The sequence below is a fragment of the Martes martes genome (assembly GCF_963455335.1).
Source record: "Martes martes genome assembly, chromosome: 1".
Taxonomy (NCBI): Eukaryota; Metazoa; Chordata; class Mammalia; order Carnivora; family Mustelidae; genus Martes; species Martes martes.
This window is the reverse complement of record NC_137888.1, coordinates 86,933,044-86,959,176: the sequence shown is the minus strand read 5'-3', so window position 1 is coordinate 86,959,176 and position 26,133 is coordinate 86,933,044.

The following is a 26,133-nucleotide window of genomic DNA, read 5'->3' as shown; positions in this document are numbered from 1 at the left end:
CCCGGAGACCATGACCTGAGCTGAGGGCAGAGGCTTAAACCACTGAGCCACCCAGGCATCCCTAGACTTTTCTCCTTTTCTACTATATACATTCCATGCTCTAAATCTCCCCATAACCACTCTTTTTACTGTATCCCACAAATTTTAAGTTATATTTTTTTTTTACTTTGTTCAAAATATTTTTTAATTTCTCCTAAGATTTCTTTGACTATACCCCCTTCAGAAGATTTCTTTGACCTTGGGTTATTCAGAAGTATGCTGGTTAGTCTTCAAGTATTCTGAGATTTTTCCAGCTATCTTTCTGTCATTGATGTCTAGTGTAATTCCACTATAGTTAGAGAAGATACTTTGTACAATGTCTATTCTTTTAAATTTCTTAAGGTGTGTTTCATGTCCCAGTATGTGGTCTATCTTAATGTTCCAAGTAAGTTTGAGAAGAATGTGTATTCTGCTGTTGTTGGATGATGTAATCTATAGATTTCTTGATCCATTCAGGCTATTATGACAGAATACTATTAACCGAATGGCTTATAAAAAACAGAGTTTCATTTCTCACAATTCTGGACACTGGAAGTTTGAAATCAGGGAGCCAGTATAATGGGGTTCTGTGAAGACTCTCTTCCTGGTTCACCAACAGCCATCTTTTCATCGTGTTCTCACATGGCAGGAGAACAGCAAGAGAACCTCTCTGGGGTCTCTTTTATAAGGATATTAATCCCGTTCATTCACGAAGATTCTACCTTCATGACCTAATGACTTGCCAAATGTCCCACCTCTTAATACCATAATATTGGGGGTCAGTATTTCAATATACGAATTTTGGGGGAAACTCAGTCCACAACAGATGCCAATTAGATTTAGTTGGCTGATGATGTTATTCGGTTCAACTATATCCATATTGCCAGAAGCAGGAAGAAATTTTTCCCCAAATTCCCTGTAAGAACCACAAGATTCCTGGAGGTAAGGACTCACAAAAACATGGAGCATGTATGCCAACATGTATGTATGTGAGCACACTGCTGATAGCAATTATTTCAAGCGAACTGAATGCTGGGTGGTGTTTTCAATTTTTATTTTATATACTTCTATATTGTTTGGTTTTTCAAAAATAATTATCTATACTTACAATTAAAATCACTTTTAAATAAAATGATAGGGAAAGTGAAATTAAACCTCCAACAGGAATTTCAATTTTGTTAAACAGACTCTACTTGAGAAGAGATACTGTGTCAATCTGATTTAACTCTGTATCTCTAGCTCCTGACATAGGGGATGCACAATATGTACTTGATAAATACTTTTAGAATACATGAAAGCCTTCAAGAGCAACCGTCAGGGATTTTATTAGAAACCATCAATACAAATCACCACTGGAGGCCACCATTGAGAGCAAAAAATTGTACATTTTCTATTGTGGAACCATTATTGCTCAGCAGCCTCCAGCTATCTCTTCAATACCAACATGAACTGTCTATGTTATTGAGGGAAGCATAAAAAATTATCAGTATTTCCACTAAACTTCATTGAAGGAAACTTTACTGGATTAGATGCCCAGAAAGATGGAATGGCAACATAAATGATTTATAGAAATCTTGAAACACAAGTCATCTTTCAGATTATGGTAGAAAATTTGACCCGGTCTGAAAAAGATGGTTACAATACACTATAATAAATTATTTTCTTCTGAAATATTTTTCTTTTCTCTCTTCCCTCCTTCCTTCTTCCTTGTCAGAGTTCTCTGAAAAATCTGAAATCTGTTTTTCAAAATGACTGACTTTCTACTACTGTTCTGACTGCTTTATTCAGGTAAAATTCATGATGAAGGGAAATTATTCATGTAAGTTTAAAAAAAAAAAAGTACTTGCCAGATTGCAAGAAGTTTTATATACAACAGAATAAAACACGATTTAATTAGAAACAAAAAGTCTGTTTCCTAGGACTGCAGTCAAGTAAAGTTTTGAATTTAGGGGCCAGATGGTTGTCTAAAATAGAACATATTTTACATTCTTTGGTAGCAGCGAAGTAGACTTAAATCAGCTGGATGAGAGGTTCACTTTAATCAGGTCAACCAACAGTTGTTACATCAAAGCCGACTGAATTTCAGAAACTCAGTGAAATAAAACAAGTAATTCCCACATTCCAACCTTCTACTGAGGTAATGCATACAACTATTTCTCATTTCTCTGTTTAAAGATTTGCTTATGTCACAGAAATTTACTCAATGTTTTATAAAAATAAGTCTAAATACAATGAAATTAAACAAATGTAATCTGCAAGAGGTAACTGACAGATCAAATTTACTGAAATCCATGATGAATACTTACATGTTATCAAAACTCTTCATTCAATTTCTTTCATATAATGATTTGAAATGTCCTTTGCAAACAATATTAGAGAAATTAAAATTAAATGGATAAAGTTAGAGTTTAATTTCAAAGTCATTCTGAAACCATAGTAAAATTCTTAAATTATTTCTCATTAAAACCTTTGAAATTTAAATATTAGTGCCTTGATTCCCCTAATCTTAAGTTTACCCATATGATATTGGCAATGTGACTAAATGATTGTTGAGAATTCTCTCCATTTTAATATTCTCCCACTACCAGTTATCACACCAGAAGGAAGGACTACATTATTCATTTCATCATTCATTCAGCTGGTAAGTATTGAGCAGTTGTATGTAAAAGCAACTCTTTGAGAGGCAGGAATGCAGAGAGAACAGACATAGGAAATCCTTTCTCTCATGGAACTTATATTTGATTATGGGTAAAAAGGCAGATAATAAAGAAATACGTGAGTTGTAAGTGTTGAAAAGAAGATTAATGCAAAAGAGTAGAGGGCTTTAAAGAAGGTGTATTTTCCATAAAGGAAAAAAAAAAAAAAAAACGTGTGGGAAAGCAAAAGAGCACTGAAGTAGGGGAGGGGATACATTTTTAATGAGGTTGTCTTGGAAAGGGTTGGCTGCCAATATGATCGGTGATATTTTTTATTTCTTTAAATTATTCAATTTTTTGAAAGTTTGAAGAATATCATTTTAGATATTGGTATGATGTACGTATTTGAGAGAGTTCTGCAAATTTTAGAGAAATAAAAGAATAAGTGGATGGATTTTTGAGCAGAGGAAAAATAATATGTTAAAATAGGATTCAAAATGTAAAATGTGGATGAATATACAGATGTATTTCTCTATTTTTATTCAATTGTCTGCTTGTGAATTTAGAGGACAGTTATCTGCTGGAACTAATACAAGTGGTAGTAAGATTAAGAGGGTGAGATATATAGGGAAATTATATCCTGGAAAACGTAGCAGATAACTGACTAGGGAAATGTGAAAATACTGAAACATGGATAATTGATGTTTGAGGTGGGCAATCTGACTTTAGAACATCATCACCAATCAATCAGTTGATTTATCAATGACTTCCTCGTTCCCTTCCCTCAATTTTTCTGATCTTCTCTCCCACAAGAAAAATTCTACCCATGTAGAAAATAACAGTAAAAGATTTCAGTAATATACTTTTGAAATTTTAGTTAATTAATACATATTTTATTACATGCTACATGTAAAACGTAACATATGCTATATACACATACATGTATGTGTGTCAAAAGCTTTACCGTAAGGAAGCTACTTCATATGCTTTTAAATATATGTAATATAGAAAAAAGTTTTTTTTAAAGATTTTATTTATTTATTTGAGAGAGAGAGAGAGCACAAGCAGAGGGAGCAGAAGCAGACTCCCCTCTGAGCAAGAAGCCTGGTGCAGGATTTAATCCCAGGACCTTGGGACCATGACCTGAGCCAAAGGCAGACATTTGACAGACATTTGCCACCCAGGCACCCTAGAAAAATTTCTTGCTTAAAGTATATTTAGTTAATAGGCTGAAAATATTTCCAATATAAGACAATTATATTTCTTCTGTCAAGTACAAATTAGGAGCCTAATATTGAGCAATAGGAATTATTTCCAGATCTTGCAACATGTAATTATACTACTATATTTTCTTGCTAACAATGGCTATTGTATTTTGTCCTTTTCCTTCAGTATTATCTTTTTGCTACTTTAGACACTTCAGTTGATTATTAGAAGCAAATTGCATTTGTACATCTTCCTATGAAAAAGATAAAAGGTAAGAATGCAGTTTCTTATTTTTAATACATGCTATTAGTTTTTCTTTAGATTTCTGTAAGCTTTATGAAAACATTCTCCCCTCAAAGTCAGAATCCCCACAGATCAATAGATATAACTTGCTACAAAGATAGTTGGGAGTTTGGTGGTTCAAAATGCTCTAAGAATAAAGAGATTATCAGTCTGTCCTTAAGTCTCATATGCATTTTGAAAGGACTCTCGACTTTTTTGGTATATAATTTTATTACCTCTAAAATAAAATTACAAATAAATTTAAATTTAATAGCAGTATAGAAGTATCATACAATATTTAGCAATTCTAGAGGAATAAAAATAGTAGTTACTTATAAACATCAGGTATACATCTATATTTTTATATTATATATATTTATTTAAGGGAAGAAGTTTTCTGTTATTTTCAAATCACACTGCCTTAAATAGTGGTAACGACTTTTTGTACTTTTCCCCTTTGTTTAATGAAGTTAAAAACAGCAAATACTTTCTCATTTTTTTAAAGCAAGTAATGCAGAGACTTTCTCTCAATTTCCATTTTCCCCCTTTCATTTATAAGGAAAATCTTGGTTTTCCTATGTTTCCCGCTATCTAGCTAGCAAGAACACTTTACAGCCCCTCTTGTAGCAAATATATTGTGGAATTCAGTCTTGCTTAGTGGGAGATGAGGAAAAATTACATGCAAAATTTCTTAATCACATCCTTCAGGGAAGCTGTTTTTCTCCTTCCTCTTTCCTCCACCCTAAGGGCTAGTATGGGAAAAGACAGTGAACGTGCCAACACTAGCTATGTGGTTCGGGATGATGAAGCAAAAAGGTAGAAAAAGATTATACACCTATATGTCTTCCAGCAGCTGAAGTGCACTGTCTCACAGCCCACCTATCAGACTTTTGTATGCTGAGAAAATGAATCTTAAATCCTGTTAAAGTCACTGTTATTTGCAGGCTAATAAAACTACTAAATAAATAGCACAGCTAATAAAGAATATGCATTTTAAAAATCTGCAAGTATGAAATCACAGCTCTGTTTAAACACTTGTAATTATTATACCCCCATTACCGAAGAATACATTTAAAAAAATAAATGTGATTTTATTAAATCACACTATATAATAAGATAATGTTTCTCTTCACATAAATGTTGATGTCCGGATGCTCTGAAGCTGCATTTTTTTAAGACAAACAAATATGCTCTTATATCCAATATATCATTTTCCTCTTGGCAACATTTGGAGAAGTACAACATTTATTTCTAAAATAGCCTTTGTTAGCCCCTGCCTTCCAGCTCAAACCCTGGTCATTCTCCCATCTCCTTTCCCATGTGTCTGTACTCACCACCACAGATAGCACCCCAGCATGGATACTTCAGAATGCCAGTCAAACTGGCTTTCCAATACCTTTTATCATGGGCTCAGTGCTCACACTTTAGGGTCTCTTACTTCTTTCTGCTTTTCCATTTTAAGCCACCTGTGGTTAGTATGCCCATACATGGGCAAAACCAAGTAGCTACCCTGGTCTCTCAGAGAGAAAAAGAGGAACACGGAAGCATTCCATGGGACCCTGCAGTAGACAGATTGGGTTTGGTCATCTAAGAATGAAACCGATTTATTTAAAATAAGGTAACTGAAGGGCGACTGGGTGGCTCAGTCAATAAGCATCTGCCTTTGGCTCTGGTCATGAATCCAGAGTCCTGGGATTGAGCCCCACATTGAGCTCCCTGCTCGTTGGGAAGCCTGCTTCCCTCTCTCCCACTCTCCCTGCTTGTGTTCCCTTTCTCGCTCTCTCGCTCTCTGCCAAATAAATAAATAAAATCTTTAAAAAAAAACACAACAAAATAAGATAATTGCTAAAATCTAAGATAATTGCTAAAATCATTCTTTTTTTTTTAAAAGATTTTATTTATTTATTTGACAGACAGAGATTACAAGTAGACAGAGAGGCAGGCAGAGAGAGAGGGAAGCAGGCTCCCTGCTGAGCAGAGAGCCTGATGCAGGACTCGATCCCAGGACCCTGAGATCATGACCAGAGCCGAAGGCAGCGGCTTAACCCACTGAGCCACCCAGATGCCTGCTAAAATCATTCTTAAATTGCATTGTCAACCAATGAGATAGAAGCAAATCAGAGCTTACTGTTTATTCATCATAATTTAGATAATCTCTTTTTGCCCAAATGTAAGGTATGCAAACACCACATGTACTCTTTGACTTCCGTGTTTAAAAGAACAGGTTTTGAAGGAACAGACTAAATGGACCTGATATATTATGTGTTTTATTGTGTTATATCATTCTGTCTGAAGGGAATCCCAGAAACAATCTTCTGGTTCAGGATTAGCAAAATTTGTTCTCAGTGTTCTAAGGAGGGAAGGTGCTAAGAACAGGTGGTAGAGACACAACTGGCCTCCAGTCATAACTAGTTCTATGAACTAACATTCATATTTACAGCTTCAAAAATGAGGAACATCTGCTTTATAAATACATTTTATATGAATAAAATGGTTAATCTGGTTTGACTAAAAAACAAACCATTCTAGGATATATCAAATATTTTGAAATTATAAATGTAACAGTTTATTTATGATTGTTTTTCTTTATAATTTGAACCTAAGGACAGATCAAATTAATTAAATTTTTTGTCAATATTTAGATTTGACTGTTCTTTTGAGTTCCCAGAACATAATATACATAACACCTCTATTGCAGTCTATAAAACACCATCTTGTGAGAGTTTTTTTCCTCTACCACCTTAGAGCTTCAAAAAAGCCAGAATCAAGTAAGAATCATGTTAGGAGTTGCAGTCCTTAATACAATGGTTGCTATATATTAGTGTTAAGTCACTGTTTTACAGGGTAACTAAACTAATTAAGTGCATAGTATATGTAATTTTTAGATTCATATTAGAAGTGTCTCCCCAAATGTACATGATAGAACTGAGTTTCTTTTATTTATTTATCTATTTATTTTTAAAGATTTTATTTATTTATTTGATAGAGAGAGATCACAAGTAGGCAGAGAGACAGGCAGAGAGAGAGGAGGGGAAGCAGGGTCCCCACTGAGCAGAGTGCCCAATGCAGGGCTCAATCCCAGGTCCCTGAGATCATGACCTGAGCTGAAGCCAGAGGCTTAACCCATAACCCACTGAGCCACCCAGGTGCCCCGAAAGAACTGAGTTTCTATCTGAATTTGAGGTGGGCTTAAAATTAGAGAGCTAAATACCCGCTCTATGTAGAGGATCCTACTGAGAAGTTCTTGTAAAATATAACCACTGGCACAGAGAACATGGAATTCTTGGGGGAATATCTAAGTTGAGCGGAGGGTGTGGGCTCTTAGATAAGGCAATCATCTTCCAGTACGACATGATAAGGCAATAGTTTTCCAGGATGATGTTTTCATGATGATTCAGCAAGTGAAGAAGCAAATCTGCAAATTCCAGGGGGCCAGTTAGGGTAATTGTTACTTAGTAATATCGGGGAGATTCTGGTTTGTCAAATAAAGAAATCTGAAATCGGTATTTTGCCTTAGGAAGTTGTTATCCTTCTACTCCAGGGACAGAAATAACAGACTGTATGTTGTAAAGAATTTGCTGATGCCCGGAAAGCACAACGTGTTACTCAACTAAAGTACTGGCAGTTCAACTCAAATCTGGTCATTTAAAATAGACTTCATTACTTATTCAGTCATTTTCTAGTACTTCAGGAATTTATCTAAACATTCACCCCCCAAAATCACAGTGAATTGTCTTTTTACTTGTTTACTCTTGTTACATCATTTCATTTTATTTTTCCACCTGACTTTTCCTAGTCACTTACTATTAAAAGTGCATTTTCATTCTTCTTGAGTTTGAAAATGTATAAGACCCTTACAGTTCTTGTAAGTTAAAACATTGGAGTTATCATTATAGAAAAGAGTTTTGACAAACTGATTTTGTTTTGTTTTGTTCTGTTTTTACCACAGGGTTTTGTTATAATAAAAACTGGTCAGTATATCCGCACAACTAAATATTTAGATAATTCTACACTCATCCAAATGAGCAATATATTAGGTATTATGTCACTGAACTCAGATAAAGAGAGGTCATCAACAGGGTATGTAGCTATAGTCAATAAATTGTTTCACTTTAGAATATTGAACTTTGTACTAATATCCTTGTGACTAAACATTTTGTGTAATATCTAATAAAGACCAACCCTAAATATTCCCTATACATTTGACGAATCATATCACTTTTGTCATCATGCACTTGTATATACTGAACAATATACAGTAAACAATGAAATCACTGTTTTGCTCTGTTTTGCAATTCAGTTTTAAAGAATATTAAAAATCAACATGATACACATTTCACCAAAGACAGTAGTGTAATGGAAATATTACAATCTTTGAAACAGAGTTTAAGGCAATTTCTGAACTTGGACTTACTTAATCTCTCTCAGCCTCACGTACCTCATTTGTAAAATAAGGATAATAATACTTTCATCATAGGGTTCTTGTAAAAATTACCAAAAATATGTCTTACTGCTTGTCACTTCCCAGGCCTTTCATAAATGATGGAACTTTTCTTCTCCTTGGCATTTACTTCTAGTAAAATAAAGTGAACTTACATAAAGAAGCACCTAAGAATGGAGATAATATTTTCTATTCATATTATTAATGAAGAAGAATTTAATGAGAATCTTACAAGAAAGATAATTCACAGTTACCCAAATGATAATATTACCTGAAATGGGGATTTAGCAAGGAATGAAGGGAACAAAGTTCATATCCTGATGGAGATTCCATTATATTAGTGGAGAAAGAATAAACAATGACAATTCAGGTAAGTAAAACTATAACAAAAAATAAAAAGAGCACTATAATAGAGAGTGATTCTGAGGAATGGGACACATTTTATTTTGGAAAGCATTTTATGGAAGACATTTAAGAAGAGATGATGTTTTCACCGAAAATTTAAATGATGAGAAGAAAAATGCCGTACAAAGATTTGGAGAAAAAAAGAATTTCAGGTAAAGTGAAGAAAAATTGTCAATTCCCTAATATAAGAGTGGACATGTGTTTTAGATTCAGAATATACATCCACATGGCTGGATTACAGTTAAGGATACCACTGAAGTGTTGGCAGAGGCTATATCATACAGAATCTTGAAGTCAGTGGTGAAGAGTTGGGTTTGGGTCCAAGTAAATGGAGGAGTTACTATGTGATTTCAAGAAGTTGAGTTTTTAAAGATTTTATTTATTTATTTATTTATTTATAGAGATATAAGGGGGATGGGCAGAGGCAGAGAAAGAGAGAGAGTGAATCTCAAGCAGACTCCCTACTGAGCATGGAGTCAGACAAAGGGCTCAATCCTACCACCCTGAGATCATGACCTGAGTTGAAATCAAGAGTCAAATACCTAACCAACTGAGCCACCCACATGTCCCACCAGCAGTTGTGTTTTATGATGTCTTTATCTACATATTGTTTTCTATTTCAAAAAAAAAAGATTGTGGTTATATAGAAAATCCAAGGGCAAGTGAAACAAAGAGTTAGAAAGTTGATTTATGGGGCGCCTGGGTGGCTCAGTGGGTTAAAGCCTCTGCTTTCGGCTCAGGTCGTGATCCCAGGGTCCTGGGATCGAGCCCCACATCAGGCTCACTGCTCAGCAGGGAGCCTGCTTCCTCCTCTCTCTCTGCCTGCCTCTCTGCCTACTTGTGATCTCTGTCTGTCAAATAAATAAATAAAATCTTAAAAAAAAAAAAAAGAAAGTTGATTTATATATCTTGGGAAGCAAATCCATTTAAGAACAAGAACAAATCGCTGGTAAAAATGGACACTTAAAAGATGAAGACAGACTATATAAATGTAAAAATCATCTTCTATATATAGAAATTTATAGCAAATATGAAATATGTATAGTGCAAAAAAAAAATCTTCAGTAGATGAATCAATGACAAACAATTCACGGGAAAGTAAACAAAAAAAGTGGGTTTCACTTGACCCTAACACAGATGGAGAAAGAATAACTGGGAAATAAACAATTACAAAAAGCCAGCAATGGAAGTTTTCTCCAAAACAGTTCATAGGCACAGTGATCTAGCTGCCCACAAAGAGTCAGATAATAGCAATATGATAGGAAAATGTCAGGATTTAATTGTGATCCGAATTATGGAGCCCCCAAAAAGTTTACTTCATGTCTGGACAACAGGAAATTGATGTCATTTATCAACCACAGTTGTTATGAAAGGGGGCTATTAACATAATTGCTGTTATTTTTGGAGGAACGTGATGGATTACAAAAACAGAAGCTGAAGTCCAGCAACATCCATTCTCTTGGACTATAACTATTTGTTCCATCTTGATATAGATTATATAAAGACATTTGAAAATGTTTTATTGGCTTCTTCTGGCATACCTAATTATAATATATTTAAATAAGAGGTACATATTTTGATGGAGATGCTTCAACTGGAAAATAAAACTGACTCCTCTAAATATTTTTACTTTTTTTCCCATCTTTAAAAGATTTCCAGTTTTAGATTTTTTTCCGTTTATTTATTAATTCTTTCTTCCTTTTTTTTATTATGTTCAGTTAGCCAACATGCAGCACTCCATTCGTTTTTGATGTAATGTTCAATGATTCATCAGTTGCATGTAAAATCAGTGCTCATCACAACATGTGCCCTCCTTAATACCCACCACTCAGCCACCCCATCCTACCCTCTTTCTGTAACCCTCAGTTTGTTTCCTGGAGTCCAGAGTCTCTCATGGTTTTTCTCCCTCTCTGATTTCTTCCCACACAGTTTTCCCTCCCTTCCCTTATGGTCCTCTGCTCAATTCCTTCTCTCCACATATGAGTGAGAACATGTGATAACTGTCTTTCTCTGCTTGACTTATTTCACTTAGCATAATCCACTTCAGTTTCTTGTCGATGCAAATGGTAGGTATTCATCATTTCTGATGACTGAGTAATATTCCATTGTATATTTGAGCTATATCTCCTTTACCCATTCATCTGTTGAAGGACATCTTGAGTCCAGTTTTAGATTTCAAAGTCTTCTGTCTTTCATTTTTTGTTGCATTTGCATGGCAGGGGGTAGGAGGGGGTGGTGCAAGGTTGTAGGAGAATGAACTCTGAAACTTAACCAAAGCAGCTAAAAGTAAGTCTCCAGTTTTCCTTGAAGGACCATGTAGTAAAGAGCAATCTGTGCAAAACCATCAAGTCATTAAAATCTCTGTCATTATAACCCAGAGGTTTGGAATGATGTCTCTATTATAGAATTATGTGTTTCTAAGAATACAGACCATGGGTGAACATTACAAATTATAACATAATTTAACTTAGGAGATAATATGTGTATTTGTGTGTGTATATATAATATATATTCACAAAGACATATACATATCTTTGTGAATTACCAATGATAATGTCTAAGAAAGGCTTTTGTTGAAAATGTTAAAGAAAAGTTAGAGATGTACCTAAGCAAGCACCTTCTGTAATTCTGTTAATGGAGGGGTTCAGAATACAGAGATACAAAGAATGCAGGTAAGAATAAAAAGAAAATGTGTTCCACTCTATGCAACCAAAATAGGAATGATTCCTAGTTCATTTTCTATTGTGAGATTCCACAAACAAGAGCTTCTCTTTTTACTTATCTATTCACAGATCCAGTTACACCTTCTTTCAACATATCCTAACACCTGTACCTTTTTTTTTTTTCTCTTTAAGGCATTTGATAAATCAAGAACCAATGGAAAAGTTGATGAACCTCTTAATGACCTTCCCTCTCTTTCTCTTTTCATTAAGCATAAAATAATGATTTGGAATAAAAGTTGCTGGTAAATGTCACTCACAGAATCTCAGTATCCTCAATTATTCTTGGTTATAAGTTAACTAGAATTGAGGGTGAAGCATCTTATTAAAAATGGACCGTTTAATTTGTGCTTTCATATTCAGCCCCGAATCCTATGTATTATCCACCTACTGTAAAATGAATTGTAAATATCTTATCTCTACAAAAAATTCAAAACCCATTAAAGATTTCATTATGTTAAGTGTATTTGTGGCACAGAAATCATGAGGCAGGATAGTATGAATATTTTACAAATAATGTTTTTTCCCCCGTCTGTCTTTGACTGTTTTACAAAAAATGTTAATCATACCCCGAGGTTAACAAAATTCCTTATCACCATATAAGCATCCTACTCAACACTTCGACTTCATGATCACAGTTCTTAGTTAGCCAACTTAACATCCATTTAGAACAAAGGTTTAGAACGCGACTCTTAATGCTAACAGGCTTCTTGAAGAAATGGGAAAAAATCTGCTTCTCTCTATTCTATATCCTTGTCTATTTGACCTTGACTACGAAGAGATTGCTGCAAGCTGCCTGATCTTCTATTTAACATACTTATCTTCTGTAAGATAAATTTATATGTTATGTAACTAACAAACAGTTATTGGTCTTTGTATAAGTATTTTGAAGACTCAAAGTTATTTTCTACTTTTTATTTGAAACAACAGGAGTAACAAAACAAAACAACAAAAAAAAGTAGCCAAATAAAATCCATTCTTAAACAGCCTTAAATGTATATAGTTTATTTCCTAAAAAACAGCAAAATCTAGTATTTCCTACTCAAGGATGACATTCCTCCTTTTTGCAACACAGCAGATTAACCCCATTTGTTTTACTCTAAATTGTATCATGCTTTTCTGTAAGTACTAAAAATGACAGTAGTTTCAGCAGCAATTTGCCACTTAACACAACTCCAAGTAACACTGTAGTATTCCACTTGCGAGCAGTGCTATGTTTTATCCAGAGGAAATTAAGAAGCGATGCCAAAATCCAATTACGAAGTACTAGAATTTCAGCACCTAATTCCCAAGTGCTACTATCAGCATAAATTCACTGGCTGTGTGTTTCCATAACAGTCTGCCAGGTATCGAAACTGTAGCATAGCATCTCTCATGTGAATTCCATGACCAACAAGTGACTTCGTGAGCTTGAATAGCTCCAGATGATTATGCATAAAATTTCTGCTCATTAGTAAAAGGTGTCAACTTCTGCTATAAGATCTCCCAGATAGAAAATTAACATAATTTTCTCACCCAGCATGTATATTTCCTACACATGAAAAATAATTTGAGGTCCCACTTTCTCAGCCTGCTCAGGGGTGCCAGAAAAAAAAAATACATGTATATGTTTTGGTTCCACACTATTACACATTCAGGATTTAGGAATTTTTATCCTAAGCCAAGATGCTCAAACCAACTCAGAATCTTTATACTTACCCAGAATCAGCTAAATTTTCCATTTCTACAATAGTTACTCTAAATTTTATCACTTTTTTCCAGTCTTAATCTCTGTCACTGTCCCCATCATCTCAAGTGATGACCTTATCTTGTACAATCCAGATCAAATAGACACTCTCTAGCATCAGCTGCCCAATTTCCCAACCCTACATCTAAACACATATCTGAAATAGTACCTATTGTTTGACTATGCCCTGACCTTGTCAAAAGAGCCATACTTTTTCTTTTCCAAGGCTAACCCATTACCTCAGATCTATTCACAGTGCTATTCATTCTGCACTCTCAGGAAACATTCTCCAACACTTATACTCTCTTGAATATTTCCCCCTCATGATTTCGCCTTATCAGTCTTCAATTCCTGTATGTGATTTCCATCCTAAAATAACATTATTTTCTGAAATTTTCTTTTTAAAATATTTAACAGCTATACTTTATTATTTTAATAATAATAATAATAATAGCAATAATAATGAGATAGCAACAAAAATAATAGTGGCAAACAAGTAACCATCACCCACTGTTCCTATTCCTTCTTTTTATTATTACATCATTTGACAGATGTATTTTTTCAACACTCCACTCAATACTGGTGTTTTTACATTGTTAGGAACTTTATTATTACGGGATTTTTTTAAATGGCAGTTGTTAGATGGATAAGAAAAATGATCAAAAGCAAAAAAATCAGATCAATGACACACAGCCAGTTGGTAGAAGAAAAAGACTTTAAAGCAACTTCTTTTTGTTGGTTTTCAGCAGGCTAACTCTGATTTTCATGTCTTACATTCTTTGTATTTATCTCGTGTGAGGTCCCCATAACTTCTTGCAGTTGATATCTTTCTCAAACTATGAGGAATTGTGAATAATTCTTCCGTTCCAAATATTCCCTGTAACCTTATATCCTTTCTCTTCTGAGTCTCTAATAGCATGTATGGTAGAGTATTTAATATTATTCCACAGGCCACCAAAACTTGGTTCAATACTTTTTTTTTCAATCCTTTTTATCCTTTTCAGAGTGAAAAACTGCTATTCACACATCTTTAAATCTACTAATCCCTGTGATATATCCAAAATCTCCTATCCAAAAAAAATCAGTACTTGTTTGTTTTAATTGCAGATATTGTACTTCTTAGTTCCAGAATTTTTATTTTGTACTTTTTTTAGTTTTCTTCTCTCTGTTGACAATTGTGGTCATCTTTGCCCTTAATTTGTAAGCATAAAGAGATAAAGGTAGAGATAGAGGTACAGGGAGAGAGAGGTAGAGGTAGGGTCGAAGAGAGGGAGAGAGAGAATAGAGATAATAACGCTCTAAAATCTTCATCTGCTAATTTGAACTCTAAATTATCTTAAATTCTGCTTTTCTTATGTGTCCAATTTTAAATTTTATGGTTAGCATTATGACAAACTGAAAGGAGTTTGGGTTCTACTGTTTAAAATGGTTTTGTTTTGTTTTGCTTTGCTTTTTTCTCTAGCAAAGAGTTAAAATGCCTAGTCCAAGGTCAGTCTTTACTTCAGAGTGTAACCATTATTCCTAAATTATGGTTTTCCAAAGTATCATCTGAATATCTTAAGTGTTCTTTGAGGTGTCTTCTCTCACTGACTAGGTTAAACTCAACAAGTGTCAGCCCTGTGTGGCCTTTGATACTTTTGTTTAACTCAGTTTGACAGGGAAGATACTCAATAACGTTCAAGGACACCAACTATGCAAGAAGCAACAAATGCCTGGGCAAGGACCTGTAGGGAACTACCATGTAGTCTACCATGTAGACTTCTGTCCCAGATCCTCCTAGTGATATCCTGCAGCCCAAATTCCAGTTGCATTAATAGCCCCAATTTCTGATCAGTCAGCCTCCATAGCTCATTGAGACCAATATTCTCTGTTTAGACTTCAAGTCACTAGGCCACAGTCAACAAAACTTGACCACAGGAAGAATACACAGGTAAATGTGGGCCAATCTTGTCTTTATGTTTGCTCAAAGGTACTATCTAGCTTCACTGCTTCTCTATTGCCTGAAAACTCTTGCCTTATATATATTTGTCTGGTTTTATAGTAGATTCCAGCCAGACTGTATTTTCACTACAGTTAATCAATCATAACCAGAATGGAAAAATGCCTGAAATTTCACCTATCTTGACCAATAAAGTGAAAAATAAATCATTTCACACTAATGTTCTTTAAATATCATGGGCTAGGTTTATGTAACTGGAAGTAGAAGTAATACTGAGAATTATCTGGCAATTTTGCCATAGTTGACAGGAAGAGGTAAATGACCAATGAGTTTACCTAAAATCTTGAATAACTAATATAATATATGTGAGATAAATATATATATATATATATATATGCTGGAATATATATATACATATATATGCTGGAAATGCTGGAAAAATTGTTTATCCTATATGAAGGTTAAAAATAAACTATGTTTAACCCTTAATTTTTGATTATCCATGACATAATCACTAATAGTTAAGACGCATCAGAGAACTAGACGTGTACCTAAATAAGCGACCAATTCTCTTATCAAAATAAATTTCTTTGTGGAAAAAAAAAATTGAGTCTATGAGCAAGTCCTCCTTACATAATTAAGAGGAGGTAATTGAATTCCACTGATAAAATATAACCAGTATGGTAAGAAAGAAAGTTCAGGTTCTGGTGTTACTTACTCTAGGCTACCACTCTAAAATCTTTGTACTCGCTTTCCTAAACTAATCCAGGAATTAAAGTAATATAATTTTATAACCCAAGAGTAAATTATTTGGTGAACTCATCTAGAAAGAGTGAATTAGCTAACTTTTGATATTTCCAAATCAAAAGACACTCCAGGATTTGTTAACATCCAAAATGACCTTAAACACAAGCACACATCAAAGGCAACTACAAGGCACACTTCAACTACCGCTATTTTAATATGCACTAGAGGGCTCATTAATTAATTTTTCAGTGGTAAAATGAGTAATGTTTATGATATATAGCTGGTTAGAACTTTATAGGCACTTTGCCCTTGATGGGAATGGGAGTGTCCAGCACCTTTAGAGTAGCACTCCAGCTCAAGAGTACCATTTGTGTCTCCTACATAAAGGTGGATCCTATTTCCTAATGTGACGGAAAAATTACTTATTTTCCATTAAGTAATTTCACTGGCTTTCAAACATGTCTTTTGTACAAGGAAAAGCAGAAGTGCCCCAAATTTACAGAAAGCCTGAATGACGATTCTATGCCTGCTTGCTAAAAAAAAAGAAAAAAAGAAAAAAAAAATTGCTCATGTGAAGTATTTCCCACATCAGTAATGAAACTTACTCTCACTGCTATAAACTGCTTGGTTATTGGGATATAAAAGAAGATAGATATGGCTTAAACTCACCTATAATTATCTGAATTGCAGATACTTCTCAAAAAGAACATAGCAGTGATTTAAGTAATATATGGGTTTAGCATGATTCCCAAGCACCCTAGGGGTTTTTATTTTGAATTACAGATTAAGGAATGCACCTCATGTAAAGATCACAGACTTCTATGTTATAACCAGTTCCATGCTGCAATAATCTAGCTTTTCTTTCTTCATGTTTAAGCAGCTTCAGCTCTCAAAGGACACATTAAACACAGATTTATTGTATGATTTTACCTAGTATGTAGTGGAAAAATGATAATTGGGGATCATGTTACTTACCCAGCATTAGCATAAAATGAAACAGATTTGCCAAATATATAATTGATCTATTTTCATTTTATTTGATATGAACAGATTCTTAAGAATAAAATAAATAAAATGTAAAAACTATACTTAAACCCAAATCAAAACTAAATCTAAGAATACTGTTTATGTATACAAAAAGACCTGCACTGCATATTAAGATTTTATTTAAATGTGTTAGTTAACATGTGGTGTAATGTTAGTTTCAGGTATACAATCTAGTGATTCAACACTTCTATATAGCACCAGGTACTCATTACAACAAGTGCAATCCTTAATCCCTATCAATTATTTCTCCCATACATCCACCTACTTCCCCTCTGGGAGCCATCAATTTGTTCTTTATACTTAAGAGTCTGTTTCTTGGTTTGCCTCTGTCTCTCTTTCTTTTCCCATTGCTTGTTTTGTTTCTTAAATTCCACATATGTGTGAAATCATATGGTATTTGTCTTTTTCTGACTTATTTCACTCAGCATAACACTCTCTAGCTCCATTCTCATCATTGCAAATGACAAGATTTCATTCCTTTTTACAGTTGAGTAATATTCCTCTGTGTGTGTATGTGTGCATGTGCCCATGTACACGGAATATGTCTCTATCCATACTTGAGATGTTTCCATAATTTGACTATTGTAGATAATGTTGCTATAAACATCAGGGTGTATATATCCAACGGAATTAGTATTTTCGTATTCTTTTGGTAAGTACCAGTAATGCATTTGCTGGATCATAAGGTAGTTCTATTCTTAACTTATTGAGGCACCTCCATACTGTTTTCCAGAGTGTCTGCACCAGTTTGCATTCTCACAAATAGCACAAGAGGGCTCCAGTTTCTCTGCATCCAACACCTGCTGTTTCCTGTTTCTGATTTTAACCATTCCGATGGGTGTGAGGTAATACCTCATTGTAGTTTTGATTTGTATTTCCCTGATGATGAGTGATGTTGTGATGAGTGATGTCTTTTCATGTGTCTATTGGCCATATGTATGTTTTCTTTGGAAAAATACCTATTCCTGTTTTTTGCCCATGTTTTAACTGGATTATTTGGTTTTTGGGGGGTGTTGAGTTTGATAAGTTCTTTATGTATTTTGGATGCTAACCCTTCATCAGATATGACATTTGCAAGCATCTTCTCCCAGTCTGTTGGTTACCTTTTAGTTATACTGATTGTTTTGCTGTGCAGAAGCTATTTATCTATTTATTTATTTATTTATTTAAGATTTTATTTTCTTTGATAGAGACAGAGAGAGCAAGTAGAGGGAGAGGGAGACAAGCAGACTCCCCACTGAGTGGGGATCCCAATGTGGGGACTGATCCCAGGACCCTGAGACCAGGACCCAATCTGAAATCAAGAGCCAGACCCTTAACTGATTGAGCCAGCCAGGCACCCAGAAGCATCCTATTTTGATAGAGTTCTAATAATTTATTTTTGCTTTTGTTTCTGTTGCTTCAGGAGACATCTCCAGAGAGAAGCTGCTACAACCAGTGTCAAAGAGGTTACTTCCTGTACTCTCTGATAGGATGTTTATGGTTTCCTGTCTCATATTTAGATGTTTAATCCATTTTTAATTTTTTGTGTATGGTGTAAGAAAGTGGCTCAGTTTCATTCTTTTGCACGTTGCTGTCCTGTTTTGCAAACACCATTTGTTGAAGAGACTCTTTTTCTCATTGGATATTCTTCTTTGCTTTCTCAAAGAGTAATGCTGGATTTATTTCTGGGTATTCTATTCTGTTCTACTGAACCCTGCATCTCTTTTTATGCCAGTACCATACTGTTTTGATCACTACAGATTTGTATTCTTTTTTTTCAGCTAGCACCTTGAGAATAGTTGTTCTGAACGCTAGTTCTGACATATTACCAATGTCCATATTGATTAGGTTCCTAGCCATCGGTACTACCTGTTTTTTTGTTTTGTTTTGTTTTTTTTTTTTTTGTGGTGAGTTTTTCCACCTTGTCATTTAATCCAGATAAGAATATATGAATGAGGGCGCCTGGGTGGCTCAGGGGGTTAAAGTCTCTGCCTTCGGCTCAGGTCATGATCCCAGGGTCCTGGGATCGAGCCCCGCATCGGGTTCTCTGCTCAGCAAGGAGCCTGCTTCCTCCTCTCTCTCTCTGTCTGCCTCTCTGCCTACTTGTGATCTCTGTCTGTCAAATAAATAAATAAAACCTTTAAAAAAAAAAAAGAATATATGAATGAGAGAATAAAATACTAAAAGGGTGGCAAAGACCCCAGGAAAATGTATGTAAACCAAATCAGAAGAGATCCAAAACTGGAGGGAGAAGAAAGGGGGGAAAAAGAAAAAAAAATATATATATATATATCACACACATACATATACACATTTACACATACATATACACACATATACACATACATATACACACATATGCACATATATACATATATATGTGTATATGTATGTGCGTGTGTATATATATATATTTTGTGTGTGTGTGTATATATATATTTTTTTTTCTTTTTCCCCCCTTTCTTCAGAAGAAGAGAGAATTAGTGATCCAGAAGACCAAATAATGGAGAATAAAGAAGCTAAGCAAAAGAGAGACAAACAACTAGTTGACCACGAAGGGAGAGTTTGAGAGATAAGTGATACCATAATATAAGATAATATTAAAATAATTAGGATAACAGAATAAGAAGAAAGAGAGAGAGGGATAGAAGGTATATTGGAGTGAATTATAGTAGAGAATTTCCCTAATATGGCAAGGGAGCAAGCATCAGTCCCCTTATAGGCAATACAATGGCACTAAATTCGTATCTTTCAATACTTACCCTGAATGTAAATGGGCTAAATGTCCCAATCAAAAGACACGGGGTACAGAATGATTTAAAAAAACAAAACCCATCAATATGCTGTCTACAAAAAACTCATTTTAGACCCAAAGACACTTTCAGATTTAAATTGAGGGGGTGCAAAACAATTTACCACACTAATGGACATCAAAAGAAAGCTGGGGTGGCAATCCTTATATCAGATAAATTAGATTTTAAGTCAAAGACTACAATAAGAGATGAGGAAGGACACTACATCATACTTCAATGGTCAGTCCAACAGGAAGATCTAACAATTTTAAATATCCATGCCCCTAACATGGGAGTAGTCAACTATATAAACCAATTAATAACAAAATCAAAAGAAACACATGACAATAATACAATAATAGTAGGGGACTTTAACATGCCCCTCACTGAAATGGACAGATCATCCAAGCAAAAGATCAACAAGAAAATAAAGGCTTTAAATGACACACTGGACCAGATGGACATCACAGATATATTCAGAACGTTCCTTCCCAAAGCAACATAATACACATTCTTCCCTACTGCACATGGAACATTCTCCAGAATAGATCACATGCTGGGTCACAAATAAGGTCTCAACTGGTACCAAAAGATTGGGATCATTCCCTGTATATTTTCAGACCACAATGCTCTGAAGCTAGAACTCAATCCCAAGAGGAAAGTTGGAAAGAACTCAAATACATGAAAACTAAAGAGCACCCTTCTAAAGAATGAATGGGTCAACCAGGAAATTAAAGAAGAATTGAAAAAAAATCATGGAAACAAATGAAAATGAAAACACAACTGTTCAAAATCTTTGGAACACAGCAAGCGCTCCTGTGAGGAAAGTATATAGCAACAGACACCTTTCTCAATAAACAAGAAAGGTCTCAAGTACACAACCTAACCCTATACCTAAAGGAGCTGGAGAAAGAATAGCAAAGAAAGCCTAAACCCAGCAGGAGAAGAGAAGTAATAAAGAACAGAGCAGAAATCAATGAAATAGAAACCAAAAGAACAGTAGAACAGATCAACGAAACTGGGAGGAATTAATAAGATTGATAAACCCTTGGCCAGACATATCAAAAAGAAAAGAGAAAGGACCCAAATAAATAAAATTATGAATGAAAGAGGCGAGATCACAACCAACACCGAAGAAATACAAGCAATTATAAGAATATATTATGAGCAACCATACACCAGCAAATTTGACCATCTGGAAGAAATGGATGCATACCTAGAGAAATGTAATCTACTAAAACTGAACCAGGAAGAAATAGAAAATCTGAACAGACCTATAACCAGTAAGGAGCTTGAAGCAGTTATCAAAAATCTCCAAAGAAACAAGAGGCTAGGGCCAGACGGCTTCCCAGGGGAATTCTACCAAACATTTAAAGAAGAATTAATACCTATTCTCCTGAAACAGTTCCAAAAAATAGAAATGGAAGGAAAACTTCCAAACTCATTTTATGAGGCTAACATTACCTTGATCCCCAAACCAAAGACCCCACCAAAAAGGAGAATTACAGACCAATATCCTTGATGAACACAGATGTGAAAATTCTCACCAAAATACTAGCCAATAGGATCCAACAGTACATTAAAAGGATTATTCACCACGACCAAGTGGGATTTATTCCTGGGCTTTAAGGTTGGTTAAATATCCACAAATCAATGTGATACATTAATAAAAGAAAGAACAAGAACCATATGATACTCTCAATAGATGCTGAAAAAGCATTTGACAAATTACAGCATCCTTTCTTGATCAAAACTCTTCAAAGTGTAGGAACAGAGAGTATATACTTCAATATCATCAAAGCCATCTATGAAAAACCCACAGTGAATATCATTCTCAATGGGAAAAAACAGAGCTTTTCCCCTAAGGTCAGGAACACAGCAGGGATGTCCACCATCACCATGGCTATTCAACATAGTACTAGAAGTCCTAGCCTCAGCAATAAGACAACAAAAAGAAATTAAAGGCATCCAAGTCTGCAAAAAAGAAGTTGAACTCTCAGTCTTTGCAGATGATATGACAATTTATGTGGAAAACCAAAACGACTTCACTCCAAAACTACTGGAACTCATACAGAAATTCAGCTAAGTGTCAGAATATAAAATCAATGCAAAGAAATCAGTTGCATTTCTATACATCAACAGCAAGATAAAAGAAAGAGAAATTAAGGAGTCAAGCCCATTTACAATTACACCCAAAACTATAAGGTACGTAGGAATAAACCTAACCAAAGAGGCAAAGAATCTATACTCAGAAAACTATAAAGTACTCATGAAAGATATTGAGAAAGACACAAGGAAATGGAAAAACATTCCATGCTTATGAATTGAAAGAACAGATATTGTGAAAATGTCTATGCTACCTAAAGCAATCTACAACTTTAATGCAATTCCTATCAAAATCCCAACCATTTTTTTCACAGAAATGGAACAAATAATCCTAAAATTTATATGGAACCAGAAAAGACCTCAAATAGAGGAATGTTGAAAAGGAAAGCCAAAGTTGGTGGCATCACAATTCCAGACTTCAAGCTCTATTACAAAGCTGTCATCATCAAGACAGTATGGAACTGTCACAAAAGCAGAAACATAGATCAGTGGAACAGAATAGAGAGCCCAGAATGGACCCTCAACTCTATGGACAACTAATCCTTGACCAAGCAGGAAAGAATGTCCAATGGAAAAAAAGACAGCCTCTTTGACAAACCGTGTTGTGAAAATTGGACAGCCACATGCAGGAGAATGATATTGGACCATTTCCTTACTTCCTTACAACACAGACAAAAATAGACTCAAAATGGATGAAAGACCTCAATTTGAGACAGGAATCCATCAAAATCCTTGAGGAGAACACAGGCAGCAAACTCTTTGACATCAGCCACAGCAACTTCTTCCTAGAAACATTGCCAAAGACAAGAAAAGCAAGGGCGAAAATGAACTATTGGGAGCTCATCAAGATCAAAAGCTTTTGCACAGCAAAGGAATCAGTCAACAAAACCAAAAGACAGCTGACAGAATGGGAGAAGATATTTGCAAATGACATATCAGATAAAGGGCTAGTATCTAAAATCTATAAAGAGCTTAGCAAACTCAACAACCAAAGAACAAATAATCCAATCAAGAAATGGGCAGAGGACATGAACAGACACTTCTGCAAAGACATCCAGATGGCCAACAGACACATGAAAAAGTGCTCCACAACACTGGGGATCAGGGAAATACAAATCAAAACCACAATGAGATAGCACCTCACACCAGTCAGAATGGCTAAAATTAGCCAGTCAGGAAATGACAGATGTTGGAGAGGATGCGGAGAAAGGGAACCCTCCTACTCTGTTGGTAGGAATGCAAGCTGGTGCAGCCACTCTGGAAAAAAGCATGGAGGTTCCTCAAAAAGTTTAAAATAGAGCTACCTTATGACCCAGTAATCGCACTACTGGGTATTTACCGTAAAGATATAAATGTAAGGATCTGAAGGGACACATGCACCCGAATGTTTATAGCAGCAATGTCCACAATAGCCAAACTATGGAAAGAACCTAGATGTCCATCAACAGAGGAATGGATGAAGAAGATGTGGTGTATATATACATACAATGGAATATTATGCAGCTATCTAAAGAAACGAAATCTTGCCATTTGCAACGACATGGATGGAGCTACAGGGTATTATGCTGAGCGAAATAAGTCAATCAGAAAAAGATAATTATCATATGATCTCTCTGATATGAGGAATTTGAGAGGCAGAGTGGAGGGTTTGGGAGTTAGGGAAGGAAAAAATGAAACAAGATGGGATCAGGAGGGAGACAAACGATAAGAGACTTAATCTCACAAGAAACACTGAAGATTGCTGGGGGAAGGGGGGTGTGGAGAGGGTGGTTGGATTATGGACATTGGGGAGGGTATGTGCTGTGGTGAGTGCTGTGAAGTGTGTAAGCCTGACAATTCACAGACCTGTATCCCTGGGGCTAATACTACATTATATGTTAATAAAAATAAATAAGAAAAAAAAAAGAAAAAGAAAAAAAGAAACACGAATCTAAGTAATGCACTGCTTTTATATTTTTATTTAAAATGCTTAGTAACTTTCAATGTAAATATTATATAATGGGACAAAAAATGTAGAGCTTGGCCATGAAAATAGTTTTTATTTTTTAGGTGAAAACTTAACCATGTCTCATGATTTGAAATCTTAAAATCAATCCTATCATTCATACTTCATAATTTAGAAAATAATTATTTTCTAAAAATAATTAGGTGTCTGAAAATTTTCTAGTCTACCATACAAATAAAGCAACTCCAAAATGATTAAACACATTCCAGACCTCAGCTTCTTAGTTATTCATATAAAATTATTATTTGATAGTCTGAGCCATTTTAACAGAAATTGACCTCTTTTTATCTTAATTACAACACTTCAGAAAATTATTTATCAAAATATATTTTCTAACCCAGTGTGATCTACCATATTCCCAGCTTCATTATAAGCATTTGTCCACAGGCAATCACCCCCTTGCCTGGGCATCAAATTACACAGGCTTCCAGGCTCCACAGCTTGAATGAATTGAAAACTTATCCCATGACCCTAGTTCCATTAAAAGAAAAATGTTGCAATGTATTATGATGAAAAAATAATATGATGGATATTTTATAAAGTCTGTTTTCATAGTAATCCAGGCTATAGATAATCAGGCAGATCTGGTACTATCTGTTATTGCTAGTAAGATTTTTTTTTCCTTTGTCATAATTGTGATAACTAGAAAGCTAACTATTCCTTGTTCATAAGCTTATTAGACAACCTGCCAATTTAAGACTTAATACAATTTTTTTTTTTTTTTTCTGGTAAGACTTGTTCCAGAAAATAAGATCCTATTATCCAATGGCAAATGTTGTTAAGTACAATCTATTTACCTTTTTGGGTCCCTCACTATAGTTTCTGGAACTTCTGCTATGAATATTAAAATATAAAATGTTATTATCTGACCCCTTTGGATCCTGTGCTTTATTTACCAGCAAATCCCTTCTCTCAGGCCATCCAATCAAAAGTGTGACAACACAGTACTAGGCCTGCCCCTAGTGGGAGATGTCTTATTCCATTCCAATTCCCATGTTTCTCTTCATATTACAATGGAGTATACTACCAGTAGCCTAAACTCAAAATATTCATCACTTATAAATGTACATAAGTCACCAACTCAAGGAAAATATGCTGCAATAGGCCCATGGTCCTATAATATGATAACTATTAAAATTAATGATTAAATAATCAGAAGCAGATTTTCTTTTAAAAAATAAATTTTCTTATTTCAGGATATATTTTTTTTTAGATTTTTTATTTATTTAACAGAGGGAGAGAGATCACAAGTAGGCAGAGCAGCAGGCAGAGAGAGAAGGGGAAGCAAACTCCCCGCTGAGCAGAGAGCCCGGTGCGGGCCTCGATACCAGGACCCTGAGGTCATGACCTGGGCCAAAGGCAGAGACTCAACCCACCAAGCCACCCAGGCACCCCTTATTTCAGGATATATTTATACCACTTTTCCAGAATAAAGGATATGCCTCAGAACAGTGAGCTAGCTTACACAATACCACCATGTGAGTAAGCACTATTGAAAATCCTGGAAAAGATATAAATCAAATGATTTCTCCTTCAAAAAGAAGTGACAGGTAGTAAGGCATCTGTTTCCAAGATTAAAAAAAAAATTAAATACATATAAAAAATGACTTGCTTGTATAGAATTCTAATATATATATATATATATATATATATGGTATCTAGATGTGGAAAACTATAAAATAAACTGATTAATGAAATAAAGAAATATAAATAAATAAATTTATTTATTGAATGTTCTAATCCATGAACATTAATTTGCCCATTTTATTTAAGCATTCAAAGATTTGGTGTTTTACATAGCTTCTTTTGGATTGTGTTGATAATCAATTCATCTGAAAATAAAGATAATTCACTGACTTATCTAAACAAGCTTGTCACCCATGCTCTTTCTCTCTCTCTCTCTCCCCCTTCCTCTCTCTCTCTCTCTCTGTATATAGAGAGAGTTACACATGTATGTATATATGTGTGTATATATATATCTCCATACACACACACAGATAGGTGGATAGACAGGAAAGATGATAGATAGATGGCTAGAGAGATAGATAGATGACAGATAGATAAACGACATATAGATTGCT